The following is a 16,522-nucleotide window of genomic DNA, read 5'->3' as shown; positions in this document are numbered from 1 at the left end:
TGTGTGTGAGTGTGACAGAGCCATTAATTATTTTTATGAGACTGTAAGTGTAGGTTTAACATGTTTGTGATGAGATTTAATCGTAACTGTTACTTTTTAAACAAGAAATTTAGTATTTTATTGATGATTTAAAAAAAAATGTGATTTAAATTTTTAAAATCTGATTTTTTAAATATTTTTTTAAATAATCGATTTTTATCCACCCTAAGCCTCAGCTTCCAACTTCCATGCTGCTGACATCTGGCATTCAAGCGAGAACCTCAAAGTGAAGCTCATGTACTGGCCAGACGTACCTTGACTCGGTGAGCCCTGAGACTGGTAGATATAGAATTGTTTGCATTATTATCTGCTATCACTGTGTATCAATAAAATTTGTCTATTATTGAATGGAGAGCTTGTGGTTGGTCTGAGGGTTTGGGACCGCCTGGAACAAGGTATCTGGGTCATGAACCCAGTGCCAACATTTTTACGCCAGTGTCTACATGCGTAGCCGTTACAGCGCAGTAATGCTGTGTGGGGACTGACTTGGGACTAAAATTAGTCCACACACACAGGGTTACTGCTCAGTAAGGCGTCTACAGGTAGCAAATTTATGCCCAAGTCAGCGTAAATCACCATAGTTACTGTGTAGTATGGGTGCGTACATGTAGACACCTGCCCATACTCTGCATTAATTTTTGGTTACTGCACAGTAACCTGAGTTACTGTGCAGTAACTATGCACTTGTAGACACACCCACTGTATTACATGCTACTTATATATATATATAAGCCTGTTTTGAAAAGATTGTCTTGTCACCAATATACCTAACTTGTTGCTTCCTAAAATGGTAAAGTACTAGGATCCATTGGAGAGCTATGATGCTGAAGCCAATAGGCCCAGGCCTGAAGTAGTAGAAACTGAATGGCCTTGAAAGAAAAGTATACACCGAGGTCCTAGCACTAAGCAGTAGATGCTGTCAGAGCTACTGTGGAAAACGTTAGCAGCATAGTGCATTCTTTACCTTCATGACTGTCTAACATAAGGTATCTGAAAATGGACTGCAATTTAGGAGCATAAATTTGAGCAGTAGGCAGTACAGTTTGGGGTCTTTCAGAATTACTAATTCACATTATGCCCACTCAATGAATTGGTAGAAAATGGTGTTAAAATAAAGAATACTATTTAAAAAGAATACAGAATCAGACCCTGATTCCATGTTTAGCACTGTTAAATTATAAGGTGGCTGTAGCAGGGCACTAAGGTACCTGCTACTTTTGGGCAGTGAGGAAGGAGCCCAGCTGCTGGTTACCACAGCAACTGGAGGTAGCCAGTGGCCCACACCTGCTAGCAGTCAGCTGACCAGAAGGGGCAGGCAGGGCCTGGCTCCCATATAAACACCAGGGCTGAGGGCAGGTGGGGAGTTCTCTGCTGGCAACCAAGGGGGAAGGAGCTCTGCCTGCATGAGCAAAGGGGAGAGGCCTGACTGCACGAGCAGCTCCTGACGCTGGTGAGAGATGGAGCACCCTTGGGGTGGCTTGAATGGTGTTTTAGCTGAGTGGCTTGAATTTATGTTATAGCCCAGGGGCTTGTGTTTTGTTTGCTGTTTTACTGGTGGCTTGGGCGAGGCTATAAGGGGATGGAGGCCTCATAGGGCACCAACGGCAGTGTGGAGACCCCAGCCCCAGAGAGGGGGCAGCGCAACGCCCCAGAGAGGGGGCAGCACAAGACCGAAGAACATCAGTTCCATCAGTGAGGCTTGGGGTGTGGTAAAGGGGTGGTTGGAGCCACACATAACCCATAAGACTGGGGTGCACAGGAACACCCATCACAGAATGGGACCAGTGTACAGCAGGAAACCATGTCCAAGAGGATGGAAAGGCAGCCTCCCTATTATATATTTAACATCAAAGATGTGGTGGGAGAGAACTGAGGGTGCTTTTTAGGCTAACTTGGCATGGTAAGGGGGCGTTAGGGGAGATCACGGCAACCCCAAGGACGCCATCCTGTTACAGTGGCACTAATGAAACGATATGGTCTCCCGCAGCATTCTCTCAGGCAAGCTACGGAAGTCTGGGCTGAATGAATGAACTGTAAGATGGATAGAAAACTGGCTGGAGCATCAGACTTGGAGAGTAGTAATCAATGGCCCAGTGTCTAGTTGGCAGCTGGTATCAAATGGAGTGTCCTGGGGGTCAGTCCTGGGGCTGGTTTTGTTCAATGACTTCATCAACAATCTGGAAGATGGCATAGAGTGCTCCCTCAGTAAGTTTGCAGATGAAACCAAACTGTGGGGAGGAGTAGATATGCTGGAGGGTAGGGCTAGGATTCAAAGAGACCTTGCCAAATTGGAAGAGTGGACCAAAAGAGATCTCATGAGGTTCAAAAAGGTCAAATGCAAAGTCCTACACTTAAGATGGAAAAATCCTGTGGATTGGTTCAGGCTAGGGACTGACTGGCTAAGCAGCAGCTCTGCAGAACAGGACCTGGGGATTCCAGTGGACAATAAGATGTATGTGAGCCACAGTGTGCCCTTGTTGCCAAGAAAGCTAACGGCATACTGGGCTGCATTAGCAGGAGTGTTGCCAGCAGACTGAGGGAAGTGATTATTTCCATCTCTTCAGCACAGGTAAGACCACATCTAGAGTACTGTATTCAGTTTTGGGGCCCCCACTACAGAAAGGATGTGGACAAATTGGAGAAAGTCCAGTGGAGCACAACAAAAATGGTTAGGAGTCTGGGGCACATGACTTCTGAGCAGAGGCTGAGGGAATTGGGCATATTTAGTCTGAAGAAGACTGAGAGGGGATTTAATAGCAGCCTTCAACTACCTGAAGGATGGTTACAAAGAGGATAGAACTAGACCAGGGTGGGCAAAATATGGCCCACAGGCTGGATCCAGCCCACCAGGTAATTTCATCTGACCTGAAGGTGCCCTACAATTAATTGTACCCCACCCAGCCTATGTGCCTTGCTCCCACCCTCATGCGTGGGAGGGCCCTGACTGAACCAGGATGCACGGCTTATGGCTGGGACCACTACTGTCACTGCAGCTGTTCAGGGCCCTGCTCAGCTTCCCCAGCCTCCAGCAGCTCCTCATGTCCCTGCTGCAGCACTCACTCCAGGCACCAGCTAGGGAAGCAGTTTTGGGGTTGTGGGGGGGAGCTGCAGCTGGGCAGAAGCACAAGGTATGGGGCTGAGGCTGGTGAGAGCACAATGACTGTGCCCAGGGGGGGCAGCGGGAGCATGGAGCTCAGGTGGGTAGGGTGTGGGTGTGTGCAGTTTCTGGGGTGTAGAGGGGGAGGGGGTGCACAGACCCAGTTGGCAGCGGCAGCAGCAGCTGCAGCAGGCCCTTAGGGTGCTTGTGGCCCATGCAAGCTCAGCTGCCCAGCAGAACACAGCTCCAGCCAGTTCCAGGGGCTGCACATGGCAACAAGGAGAGGAGCCAAGCCGGCCCACCTCTATCACCCGAGGCTCACCATGACTCATGTGCAGCTCCCAGCATTCATGCTCCACCAGGGGGAAGCCCTGTACAATGGACTCAGCTGCCTTCCCCACACCCTGCCTCCATGTGCAGCTGTCCAGACTCTCAGAAATAGAGGGGAGTCCTGCCCCATGCCTCCCAATGGAGCCTTGGCAGCTGCATGTAGTGGCAGGGAGTGGGGAAAGCACCCAGCTCCATTGTGCAGGGCTTAACCCTGGTAATACATGAGTGCTAGGAGCTGCACATGAGTCGCAGGGAGCCCCACTTGATAAAGGCGGGCAGGCTGGACTGGCTCTACTCCATGCTGCCATGTGCACCTCCTGGAACAGGCTGGACCCATGCACTGCCAGGCAGCTGCATCTGTGTGGGCCATGAGCAACCTGAAGGCTCACCACCTGCTGCTGCTGCTGGCAGTGAGGAGTATGCACCATGAGGAAGAGTATGTTGTGGGGGGGGGGTCCCCACATCCCCCACCTTCCCTCACACCCCACAAACCCAACTCCACACCCTGCCCCATAAGCCCCCCATATACACATACCTTCACCCTGCGACATACCCTACACCCCCCACACACAGCTACACCCCCTCACAAGCTCCCTCCACACACCCCCAACCATATCCCACACTTTCCTCCACACATTATATACAAGAGTAAGACTTTATTTTTGAGCTATTGTGCAATCCTCTCTATATACACAATGCAAACACAAACCAGGACTTTAAAAAAAAATGTTATAATAAAAGTTTGACTTTTATTATAGGATTTGTTGTTTTTTTGTCCTGGTTTCAAGATGGCAATGCCCTCAAAATAAATATTTCTGGGGGTAAAAGTGGAGAGAGGTGAGGGAAGGAGACTTCTGGTGGCAAAGGTCAGGGGTTAGGGTCCAGACTGCCAGTCCCATGATGGCAACCAGGGGGTGGGTCACCTGTCAAGGGGTGGGGCTACCCTTGTGGCCTTAAACAGCTCACCAAAACTCATTAAGCAGCCCTCCAGCCAAAATAATTGCCCACCACTGAGCTAGACTTTTCTCAGTGGTGGCAGATGACAGAACAAGGAGCAATGGTCTCAAGTTGCAGCAAGGAAAGTTTAGGTTAGTTATTAGGAAAAACTTTCTCACTAGGAGGGTAGCAAAGCACTGGAATAGGTTACCCAGAGAAGTAATGAAATCTCCATCCTTGGAGGTTTTTCAGACCCAACTAGATAAAGTTTTGGCTGGGATGTTGTTGTTGGGGATAGTCCTGCTTTGAACAGGGGTTTGGACTAGATGACTTCCTTAGGTCCCTTCCAACCCTAAGTGTGTACGGTTCTATAATTCTATCATTATGGGGCATGTAGCACTATATTGGATGTATTGGGTACTACAGTAACATGAATAATAGCTCAAAAGAATAATTTGAAACATTTTGAATAAAATGTATAAATCTTAGTGGCCATGGACTGAATTTGCTATACTAAGTAAAATTATCTTTAAAAATACCAAAAAAATTAATTTGTTTTGAGCAGTTTAAATGAGAATTTTTCTAGGTCATATGATTATTTCTTACTGCACTTTTCATGAATTACCCCAATTTCTAATGCCTCACTATACCATCAATGTAATTTGTTCTTTAGCATAAGGTATGACTCGTACCCAGCCCTCCATGAAGTGACAGACATTCATTGCAAACAAAGTGACTTTCACTCCCTTTCAACTTAAAAAGTAAAACATTTTTTGTAATTATTAATGGTCCATTCTTGTGACTATTCATGGGTGAAGGGTGTTTCCCACTCTCACATCTTTAATAGCAAATAATTAATGATGTGTTGGAAATTAACAACAATTAACAATGCATGGGAACAACAGCAGAAGGTACTTGATCCTCTGAAGATAAAGTCGAAAGGATTTGCTTTTAAGGCAAGGGCTTGTGATTGCAAGGAGCGAGAGATGGAGGAGGATTTCTAATGTGATCCTCCTCTTTCTCTGTCACCTTACTGAAAGTCATTGAAGTGACTAGTCAAGTTAGAAAATGAAAGCATTAAGGATATATTTACATAGGACAATGCAGTGATATTCAAAGATTTCCAGAATACCTGTGAATGAACCGATTCCAATATTAGAAGCAGTATAACCACATTTGCCCTGAGAGGCAGAATACATTAGCCCATATTAGCTGTGTTCACACCATTACACTTTCCCTAGTACATGAGCTAACTCATTCAGGACTAGTTTGTCTCTTTATTGTGCCATGTAGGTATATGAAGGCCCTGATCCCATGATACCATGAGAATTTCTCAATTGCCTTGATTTTCAATAGGAATTTAGAGCTTTATACTCAGGCCTTTTGAAAAGGAAAGCAGAACTATGTAGGATTGCCCCCAAACCATATATATGAAACTAGCCACACTAATATGGCAAATATACAAATTTACCTGGATATACATTTAGACTATACATTTAGAAATGCATGTGGGAGGTCATTCTTGGTAGTTTCTCCTCAGCTTTGGAACGCTTTCCTCCTGAGGCCCAGCAGAGCACAAGCTTGGTCATTTTCCTGAAGTACTAAAAGACCTTCCTATTTTGGCAGGCATTTAGCAAGCAAAGGTAAGCTGGGATATTGCTTCAGGAGGTTTTTGTTTTCTATTTTATTTCAATATTCTATTTCTTTAAGTTATTTTGTCTCTTAATATAAGTGACCCTGAGCCTTTGCTGGGAAGGGCAATATATATATCTAATAAATAAAATAAACATAAGGTAGGAGCAATCTCATTCTTCTTTTTTTTTTTTTTTTATCCTCCCTTTCCTCTTGCTGAACAAATCCAGGTCAAGATCCCTGTATCTCAGCCAAACCCAGTGTAGGACCTGATTTTTACATGTGCTACACTGCAGTGTATTTTTGGGGTTTATTTTTATAATGTGGTCTGTGGCTGTGGTGTGTGAGATGTGAAGGAATGAATGATTTTTAGAGTTCCTTGGATAAATAGTGGCCTGTGAATGCAGAGGATTGAAGTTGTAACCCGGGTGGTACTCCAAGAGGTACCCCCTCTCCAATCGAAGGGATCAAAGCAGGTGCACAAGCGCTGTGGGAGGTGTAGGGACTCTCCTCCCCCTATAGAGCAGAGCCAGACCACCAATGGGGACTTAGCCATATATCTTTTAATGAGAGAACAATACTGGGAACATAACTAGTATAAACCAGGGGGTATCGGGGACACTACAATGCCCCGAGGGGGCAGGATTCAACAAAGGTTAGACACTTACAATCATAGACAGTCATCCAGTTGACAAAAGACAGGGTTAACCAAAATGTAAAACACAAACAGCAGAACAAACAATACTGGTTGGTGAAATATAAAAGGCACAAAATGTCAAATGACAAGGAATATAGGGCCTAGGTACCTGGAGGGGGAGAAAGAGGGGAAAACACAATGGCCCCTTTCCACTGCAAGAAGAATTTCTCCCTGCTGGCCACACGCCGCGCTGCTGAGGATCTAAGTGCTGCCTGCAGGTCCCACTCCTTCAGGCTCTTCTGGGGCAACTGCTCCCGCCCCACTGGCCCAGTTCTTGCCAGCTATTTGAAGCTCCTTCCTTGTGGTCCTTCGCTGGTCTCCCCTGGGTCGGCTGTGCTCCCCCTTTTATCCCCCTCCAGGTGACCCAAGGGGCCAATCGGGGAACATGGAGGGTGAGTCTCTGGGGTCCGATTGGTGAGGAAAGGGAATCCCAAGTCCTCCAATCATCTCTTACCCTTTCAAAACCCCTGGGCTAGGTCACTGCCAGCTAGCCCATCACAAAGTCAATGATCCAAAAGGCCCCTTCAGTCCTATGAACTTTCCTGGGGCGAAGGGAGACCAAAGGCAATCTGTGGAGTGTACATACATATCCCTGAGGCTGGCTACACATCCAAGAAGACCCCATTGTACCTTGGAACAGTTTTTAAGCTACTCTAAATTGCATTCAGCTACCCAAGGTCTTTCCCTAACCATGCTTTTATGGCAGGAGTTAGAATTGATATACTGAGGGCACAACTACATGTCACCCTACAGCAACATAGTGACGCACTATGTCATCGTACAACACACTATGGTGACATAGCAATCATGTGTGTCTACACATGATCTCCAACTACATCACCGTAGTGATGCATTCCCATAGTGGTGCATTCCCTGATTATAGCTCGCCACTATGGTAACATAGCAGCAAAATTTAACCACGTGCTGTGCACACAGTGCAGTAACCACCTGTACTGCGCTATGCTTTAGTATTTCCTTCTGGAAGTACTAAACTAAACTAAAGCACAGCACCATAGCAACATTGCTGTACGGTGACGTGGAGACATACCCTGATTCTATATGGGTAAATATTGAGGAAACTGGTAAAAAAACAGATGTATGCACAGGTGGTGCCAGGATTTGTGGTGATGTAAATGTGGCTGCAGCCCCTCTGGGGGGGATGCCACACAGGTGAAAGGGATGTGGCTCCAGCTTCTCACTGTAGGCATGTGATCCTGGATGCCAGAGAGATCAGCAGCTCCTGCTGGAGCTCCTCATATAAGCTCTGAGCTCAGCAGTGTGGAGTTGGCCCAGACTCCCTGCTTTAAAGCAGCTTCAGAACCTGAAAGCAGGGGCTGTATGTTGCTGCTGGCTGCTCCTCCCCTCCTTTCCCCTGCTGCTGAATTCAGTGGGGAGAAGGAAGGAAACAGGGAGGTGAGAGGGGAAGAGTGAAGAGCAGCAGTGTACTCACAGCACAATCACAGCTCCGAGCAGGACCTGCACTGAAGTGAGCTCACTGCGCATGCAGGGAACAGCCAAAGGGGAGTGAAGACTTGCTGCTGCACTGCCCCTGGTACCACCCTTGGCTGTATGGCCTCTTTGTGGTACAGTACAGTTCAAAGAGCTATCACTTTACTGAGCATCTGGCTCTGAACCTATAGAGCTTGTAGGACTTGTTTACTTGTATATGCCTGGACATCTACTGTTTGTTACTTTGAAATCCAGTGGGAAAGATCTACCATTACTGAACTGCAGTGTCTGGTCAAAATTCTGTTTGAAGTGTATGTAAGTTGGAGCAAAAAGCCTGGGATACAAGCGACATTAGCATTTTACCCATATGAGAGGAATAGTAGGAGAATGTCAGTAAAGAAATCAAATTTAGCATCCACCCATGGTTTTTTTCCACTCAGAGTTCCATTAATTTTTTTCAACTTTTGATCTTATCGCCTTATTCTTAATCTATAGTAAGCTTTTTTCAAAAGGTTGTACAAAGTTCAGAAAGGCCCAAAGCAGGCAGGGGAGAGAGAGAAAAAATGAGATAGGGCCCACTGAAAGATGAAAAACTCGAATAGATGATCACATTCCAGTATCTTAACCGAACATAGAAAGAAAAAACATAACTGAACATAGAAGGCTTTTTTCTGAGAAAGAAATGACACTGCACAAGTGAGCTGTAAGGAGAAACCCACAGTCCTCCTCTCCTATTTTGTATTTAATCCAGTGATTGAGTTCATCAAACAGAGAAAATCTAGGTCAGTAATATTCCATGTATGAAAGACCAATTAAGCTTGCTGAGTTCTTAGCGCCTGTTCTAGTTAAATGTACAGCTTAATCCCCAGCTTGATGGGAGAATATATTTGAATGCGCAGACAGAAGACACTGCTACAACTGGCACTATCTTTGGTGATCTGTAGAAACCACACAGACTGAATGTAGTGGCAGTTTCCATATTTTCTCATCCTTAGGATGAAACTTTCTCTCTCACATGTGTCTCCTTCCAGCAACTCTGTAATACAGAGCCGACTCAGACACAATAGTCATTAACAGAACATTTTACATGCAGGGATTCTTAACAGGACACACACATACCGCATTTGGCCCTCAGATCCATGCCTTCGGATGGAATTTTATGCACCTATTGTTTATTCAAGATTAGGGATCTAGGGAATCTAAGGCACCTGAGTATGAATATAGTCTCAGAATTATTCTTACTGCTTCATGCGCTGAATACTATTGATTAATATCAATTTACCACCTTTCATTTCCTGTAGCATTTTTCATTCTTGAGATGGGGAATACTACAAAACTGTAATGAAGCACTAAATACTTCAGTGTGGTAAAAATACAGTACACATATTAACTGTGTCCAGTGCATCTAAATAATGGAAAATGAGATTAAAATGTCTCGGACTTTAGAAACAAGCAGCACCAACCCAAATGAAGCAGGATGAATAGCGCCCTGACCCATCATTCAGAATTACACAAGAGAAAAGAAAGCAAACAGTTAAGAACAACAGGCCTGTAACCACAGACTCTTGAGGACCTTGTCTATATGGCATAGGAAGGGGTAAGAAATAAAGCAGATGCATGAAACTTCAGGAGCTGTTATATAAGGTTAAGCCTCCATTTTTTAGGTCAAATGATGCAGACAAATTCATCATTTAGTGAATTCTGACTAAGTGATAGGAGTTCTAGTTAGTTTATATCTACAAGCAAGGGTCAAACACCATCTGCCCAAACAAACAGATAGCGGACAGTTTCATTAGAGCCAACTAGTTAGGGAAGGAATGCACTTCAGCAGTTGTTAACATTAAATGGCTTTATTTGAACTTCTCTGGTGTGGCAGCATTAGTGGTATTTATGACCTAAAAGAATTTCCATCTGTAAGTTTATCTTCATGCAAAAATCATGGGGAAAACAAGTAAAATATAGTATATCAAGTTTATACAGAGGTAGAAAGATTTACCTCTGTCTTGTAAATTGGAATAGCTGTAGCATGTTGCCTTTTAATATGCACATTATCTGAGCTGCAAGATTTTTTGGAATTTTTTTGAGCTCCTATCCAAATGAATAACTAGAATCTATGAAATGGGGTGCGACCCTATGTATATGATAGTTTCAGAAGCAGCTAGCTATAGGTACACAACAAATATTGGATCAGTCCTATGATTCTGAGATTATGAACCATCTAAATGTCTCTACCTATTCTGCCTTCATAATTATTCTTAGCCGTTTCCTGTTATGACAGACCACAGCGTTTTTACTCAGGTAATATTTCTATTGTCTACAAGTACTGCAGAACTGGGAACTAAATATATTAGTAAAGTAGTATATTCTCTTGAAAGTAATGAGGGGATCAGGGAGGGGAATTAAACAATTAATGGGATGTTTTTTGTGGGTAAAAGAAAAAAAATTCAGGAATTCATAGGCTAAAGCAAACATTTCGAACTTCATTAGGAATTCATTTGGTGACCATTAGCAAAATGAAAAAGAACACACCATCCACATAAATCCTCAGTCTCCAGTTATAGGATAGAGAGCAGGGGAAGAAGCAACTATAAAAAAGACATCTAATTCCTGCCAGTCCTTGTTCATTAATTATCAATATAATATTCAAATTACAAACTGATCTCTTCTTCAGAAGCTTTGAGGCAACAGTAACAATAATTCAGTTGAAATACAATAAGTCCAATGCCAAGATTTTAAAAATGTCATCACATGTCAAAGCCTAAAGCAATATTAGCTACTGAAATCACTGTCACTGGTTTGGTTTTTTTTTTTTAATTTTGAGCATCTAACAGAACTTCAGCTTAAAGTACCTATATTTTAAAATCCTGTCCCAAAGGTGTTAGGAGTTTGACTCCTCCAGATAGAATAGTAAGGCAGCCAATGGGGAGTATACACACAATATTCCACTTCAAAGGCACACTTGCCTCCTGACCTGACTGCTAGATACCTAATAAGCCGGAGCTCGGATATTAACCAGGACCAGGCTCAGGAAACAGACTCTAATGTCAAAAAGGTTGCATCACTCCCTGCAGACGTAAAAAAATTTCAAAATAGGAAAGATATCTAAGGGAAGTTTAAATCTGAAACCAGAAACTTTCCAGGAGTACACTGAAAGCTAAACAGCTAAACTGATTACAACCATGATACAACAGAAATACTAATTGGTTTTTCCTTATCTAGTTCTCTCTTCACTTTACATGTTTTCTTTTGTTATCATTAATCAAAATATTTTTCCTAATGCAACTGAATGCAAACTTTGCTGGAAAGTACAGCCATATAAATACAAAACAAAACTCATTTTATGTTTCCTTCAAGTCCTATGAGGAGTCACCTCTATTTAATCTGACAATAGTAAATATGCTGTCCCAACTACATATTTACAATTGAAACATCACATTTCACTTAGTGAAATGTCTAAGGAATATTGTTAAGGTGAGAGCTGTGTGCAATATTCCAAATTTGATTTTGTAATTGGTGACTTAAGTGGTCCATAAATTTAGAAGATTTTTAAAACAGAAACTAACTCCCCTTTTAAACAGTCCAAAGCCTAAATAGACTTTGGGTTTCTGACAAGACAAGCTGCCCAGTTTTCTCAGACTGCATTCTTTGGAAGTGGTTTTTGCATCCCATATATTATAAAGAATCCCTTGGCATTATCAAGAGTCCACTGGCATCCCTACCAAGAACTGATGCTTTCTCAATAGAATCTACAAGCATGCAGTTATTCACTCAATTTCTTCCAGGGAAACATGCCCCCTCCAAGAGAAAGGTCATCTAGGTGTCAACCTGGAAGATCTCCCCTGTGAGAGGAACTCTCTCACAAGAAGAGTTATCAGAGGGTAGTAGTCAATGGCTCGATGTCTAGTTGGCAGCCAGTATCAAGTGGAACACCCCAGGGGTTGGTCCTGGGGCCAGTTTTGTTCAATATTTTCAGCAGTTACCAGGAAGATAGGATGGATTGCATCCTTGGCAAGTTTGCAAATGATACCAAGCCAAGGAGGAGAAGTAGATACACCAAAAGGTAGGGCTAGGATTCAGAGAGACTGTGACAAATTGGAGGAGTAGACCAAAAGAAATGTCATGAGGTTCAATAAGGACAAGTGCAAAGTCCAGCATTTAGGATGGAACAATCCCATGCATCGGGTACAGGCTTGGGGGCTGACTGGCTAAGCAGCAGCTCTGCAGAAAAGGACCTAGGGGTTACAGTGAACAGTAAGCTTCATATAAGCCAACAGTGTTCCCTTGTAGTGAAGAAGGCTAATGGCATACTGGGCTGCATTAACAGGAGCATTGCCAGCAGACTGAGGGAAGTGATTCTTCTCCTCTATTCAGTACTCCATATCTGGAGTACTGTGTCCAGGTTTGGACCCTCCGCTACAGACAGGATGTGGATAAATTGGAGAGAGTTTAGCCGAGAGCAACAAAAATGATTAGGGAGCTGGGGAACATGACTTACGAAGAGAGGCTCAGAGAAGTGAGCTTATTTAGTCTGCAGAAGAGAAGACTGAGGGCTGTTTTAATAGCAGTCTCCAACTACCTTAAGGGGGTTCAAAAGAGGATGGTGCTAGGCTGTTCTCAGTGGTGGCAGATGACAGAACAAAAAACAATGGTCTCAAGTTGCAGCAGGGGAAGTTTAGGTTAGATATTAGGAAAAACTTTCTGACTAAGAGGGAAGTAAAACACTGGAATTAGGTCATCCAGAGAGGTTGTGGACACTCCATCCTTGGAGATTTTTAAGACCTGGGGAGATGCCTTGGCTGGGATGATCTATTTGGGGATGGTCCTGCTTTGAGCAGGGGGTTGGACTAGATGACCTCCTGAGGTCCCTTCTAACCCTAATTTTTCCATGATTCTATGATTCTAACTGTTTGATCTTAAAATTGGCACTAAAACTGTCAGAAGCTTTTAGCAAAATGCAGGAATCCTTTAACATTGCTCTAATTTTTTTAATAGAACTGTTACCCCTTAAAAATGTTAGGCATTTTATAATGTGGCCTTGTTTCATTCTATCACAAAATGTTAGGATAATGGGGTTGCTTCTGAATGACTCAGATTCTACTTTCTTATACAAGATTTCATCCAGAAAGCTCACTCTATTACACTGAACATAGTTATTGGAAGAAGCGGTTGGGAAGGGGGCATGCCATGAGTTGTCTTCTCTTAGTGGTCTACACTAATTTTGACTAGGATTTTAGAGAATGAGAAACTCTTGAAGTCAGACTTTAGAATGCTTTTGTTTGCGGGGAATAAGTATCTATTTCACGTTATACAGTTCTGTCTTGTACTTCTCAAGCTACTGTAAGTTTGTTTCATAAATTTTATAAATGCTTCCTCCTTTCCCATGAAGCCCTTATAGGGACCTGTCTTTCTCACTTCAGAATCTCACAACAAAGAGCACTGAGATACAAACCAGGAAATACAGAGACACATCAGTAGTGGATTAAATCTCTGTTGAAGGTAGAACATTAATTCATTGTAAACCTTTTATCAGATAGTATATATTCCTGAAAAAGCTGTCTCTACCTTTCTGACCAAGTATCAGTAGTTTGTGTTTAAACTAAAAGATACATTTTCAAATGTGCTCTCCTAAATTCCTTCCATAAAATTGCAATTCATATTCAGTTTTAGACCCCAAGCCTGACTTTTTTCCCCACCCTGAACACAAATGCATGCAAGTACCCATATTGAATGCATGACTATAGATTGCTACCAGGACAGGTAGCTAGTAAGTGAGGGTCTGAGAGCCCTGGCCCTCCTTGGGAAGAGGACTGTCACCTGAAATGCATAAAACTTTCCACATGTCCATCATCGGAGCCTCCCCTCTGGCAAAAATAGAAGTTGGTGTCTATGGATACCAGTGGGGTATCTCCTAGAGAAATCAGAAGTTCTTAAATCTTTAGATTTCTTCTGTAATCTCAGTATATGGGACAGTAAGACATAACCTGCTTTGGGGCATCTAAAGTTATAATGTATGGGTAACCTGTTCCAGTGTTTTACTACCCTCCTAGTGAGAAAAATTTTCCTAATATCTAACCTAAACTTCTCTTGCTCCAACTTGAGACTGTTGGTCCTTGTTCTGTCATCTGCCACCACTGAGAACAGTCTAGCTCCATCCTCTTTCAAACACTCCTTTGTGTGGGTTGAAGGCTGCTATTAAATCCCCTCTCAGTCTTCTTTTCTCTAAACTAAATAAGCCCAGTTCCCTCAGCCTCTCCCATCAGTCACATGCCCCAGTCCCTGAACCATTTTTGTTGCCCTCTGCTAGACTCCCTCCAATTTGTCCACATTCTTTCTGTAGTGGGGGGACCAAAACTGAACTTAGTACTCTAGATGTGGCCTCACCAGTGCTGAATAGATGGGAATCATTACTTCCCTTGACCTACTGGCAACACTCCTACCAATGCAGCCCAGTATGTTCTTAGTCTTTTTGGCAGCAAGTGCACACTGTTGGCTCATATTCAGTTTATTGTCCACTGTAACCCCAAGGTCCTTTTATGCAGATCTGCTGCCTAACCAGTCAGCCCCCATCCTGTAGCTGTGCATGGGATTCTTCCATCCTAAGCGCAGGACTTTGCACTTGTCCTTGTTGAACCTCATGAGATTTCATTTGGCCCAATCCTCCAATTTGTCTAGATCACTCTGAATCCTAGACCTACCTTCCAGCATACCTACTACTCCCCCCCAGGTTCGTATCATCTGCAAACTTGCTGAGGGTGAACTCTATGATATCTTCAGGGTCGTTGATGAAGATAGTAAACAAAACCAGCCCCAGGACCAACCCCTGGGGCACTCCACTTAATACAGGCTGGGTTAGGATACATGGAGGTTGAGGGGAAAGGGACTTGGTGATGGGGGTCTGTTACAGACCACCACACCAAGAGGAAAAGCTAGACTTAGAGTTCTTGAGGCAGCTCTCAAAGGCTGTACAGTCTAGGGACATGGTTGTCATGGGGGACCTAAACTACCCTGACATCTGCTGGGAGAAGCAGTCAGTCAAATCCAACCGTTAACGTAGATTCTTAACCTGCGTGCAGGACCTTCACCTAATGCAGGAGGTATATGGTCCCACTAGGGGGAATGACTTACTGGACTTGACGTTGGCTATGGGGGAGGACCTGGTAGGGGAGCTGCAGATTCGTGGTCATCTTGGGGAGAGTAATCGCCAATCAATCAAATTCACCATATGGCGTAGGGTGGATAAGATAACTAGTAGGGTGGAAGTGCTTGACTTTAGGAAGGCTAACTTCAGTGTGCTTAGGAGTCTAGTCAATGATGCACTGCAGAAAAAGAGTATTGGTGAGATGGGAGTCCAGGAAGGGAGATCGTTCCTAAAGGAAGCGATCCTTCGGGCGTAGAGTGAGACTATCCCAGTACAAGGGAAAAGGGGGAAAGGAGCCAAAAAACTTTCTTGGCTAAACAGGGAAATCCAGGGGAACCTAAGGCCAAAAAAGAAGGCATATAGGCAGTGGAAGCAGGGGGAAGCTACCAAGGAGGAGTATACGTACTTGGCCCACACTTGCAGGGAGGCAGTTAGAAAGGCCAAAGCAACTACAGAGCTCAGACTGGCAACACAAATTAAAGACAACAAAAAGTCTTTTTTAGGTATGTAGGGAGTAAAAGGAAGGTGCAGGGAAGCATAGGATCGCTACTGAACAAGAAGGAGCAATTATTGACAGACAGGGGGGACCAGGCTAAGCTATTCAATGAGTTTTTTGCCTCGGTGTTCCTGAACAGGGGTCAAGATAAGTGTCCTAATGGGTTCTTAGATGGACATCAGGGGGACAACAGCCCACCAACTGTCAATGATGACTTGGTGCAGGGTCACTTGGATGGACTGGAAGTGTTCAAGTCAGCAGGCCCAGATGAGCTGCATCTGAGTGTACTGAAGGAATTGGCCAATGTCATAGCAGAACCACTGGCACGGCTGTTTGAGTGCTCGTGGTGCTTGGGTCAGGTCCTGGAGGACTGGAAAAGGGCCAATGTGTTCCCTATTTTCAGGAAGGGGAGGAAGGAGGATCCAAGTAATTATAGGCCAGTCAGTCTCACCTTCATCCTTGGAAAGGTCTTTGAAAAGATTATGAAGTATCATATTTGTGGGAGTCCAGCGGGAAAAATAATGCAGCAGGGAAACCAACATGGATTCATAGCAGGTAGATCATGCCTGACCAATCTGGTTTCATTTTATGACAGGGTCACAAAATACTTAGACGCAGGAGTAGAGGTGGATGTCATTTTCTTGGATTAGCAAGGCCTTTGATACAGTATCTCATCCCATTCTCATAAATAAATTAAGAGGCTGTGAC

This window comes from Alligator mississippiensis, chromosome 4, assembly GCF_030867095.1.
Source record: "Alligator mississippiensis isolate rAllMis1 chromosome 4, rAllMis1, whole genome shotgun sequence".
Taxonomy (NCBI): Eukaryota; Metazoa; Chordata; order Crocodylia; family Alligatoridae; genus Alligator; species Alligator mississippiensis.
The sequence above is the reverse complement of the archived record's forward strand: the minus strand, read 5'-3'. Positions refer to the sequence as shown.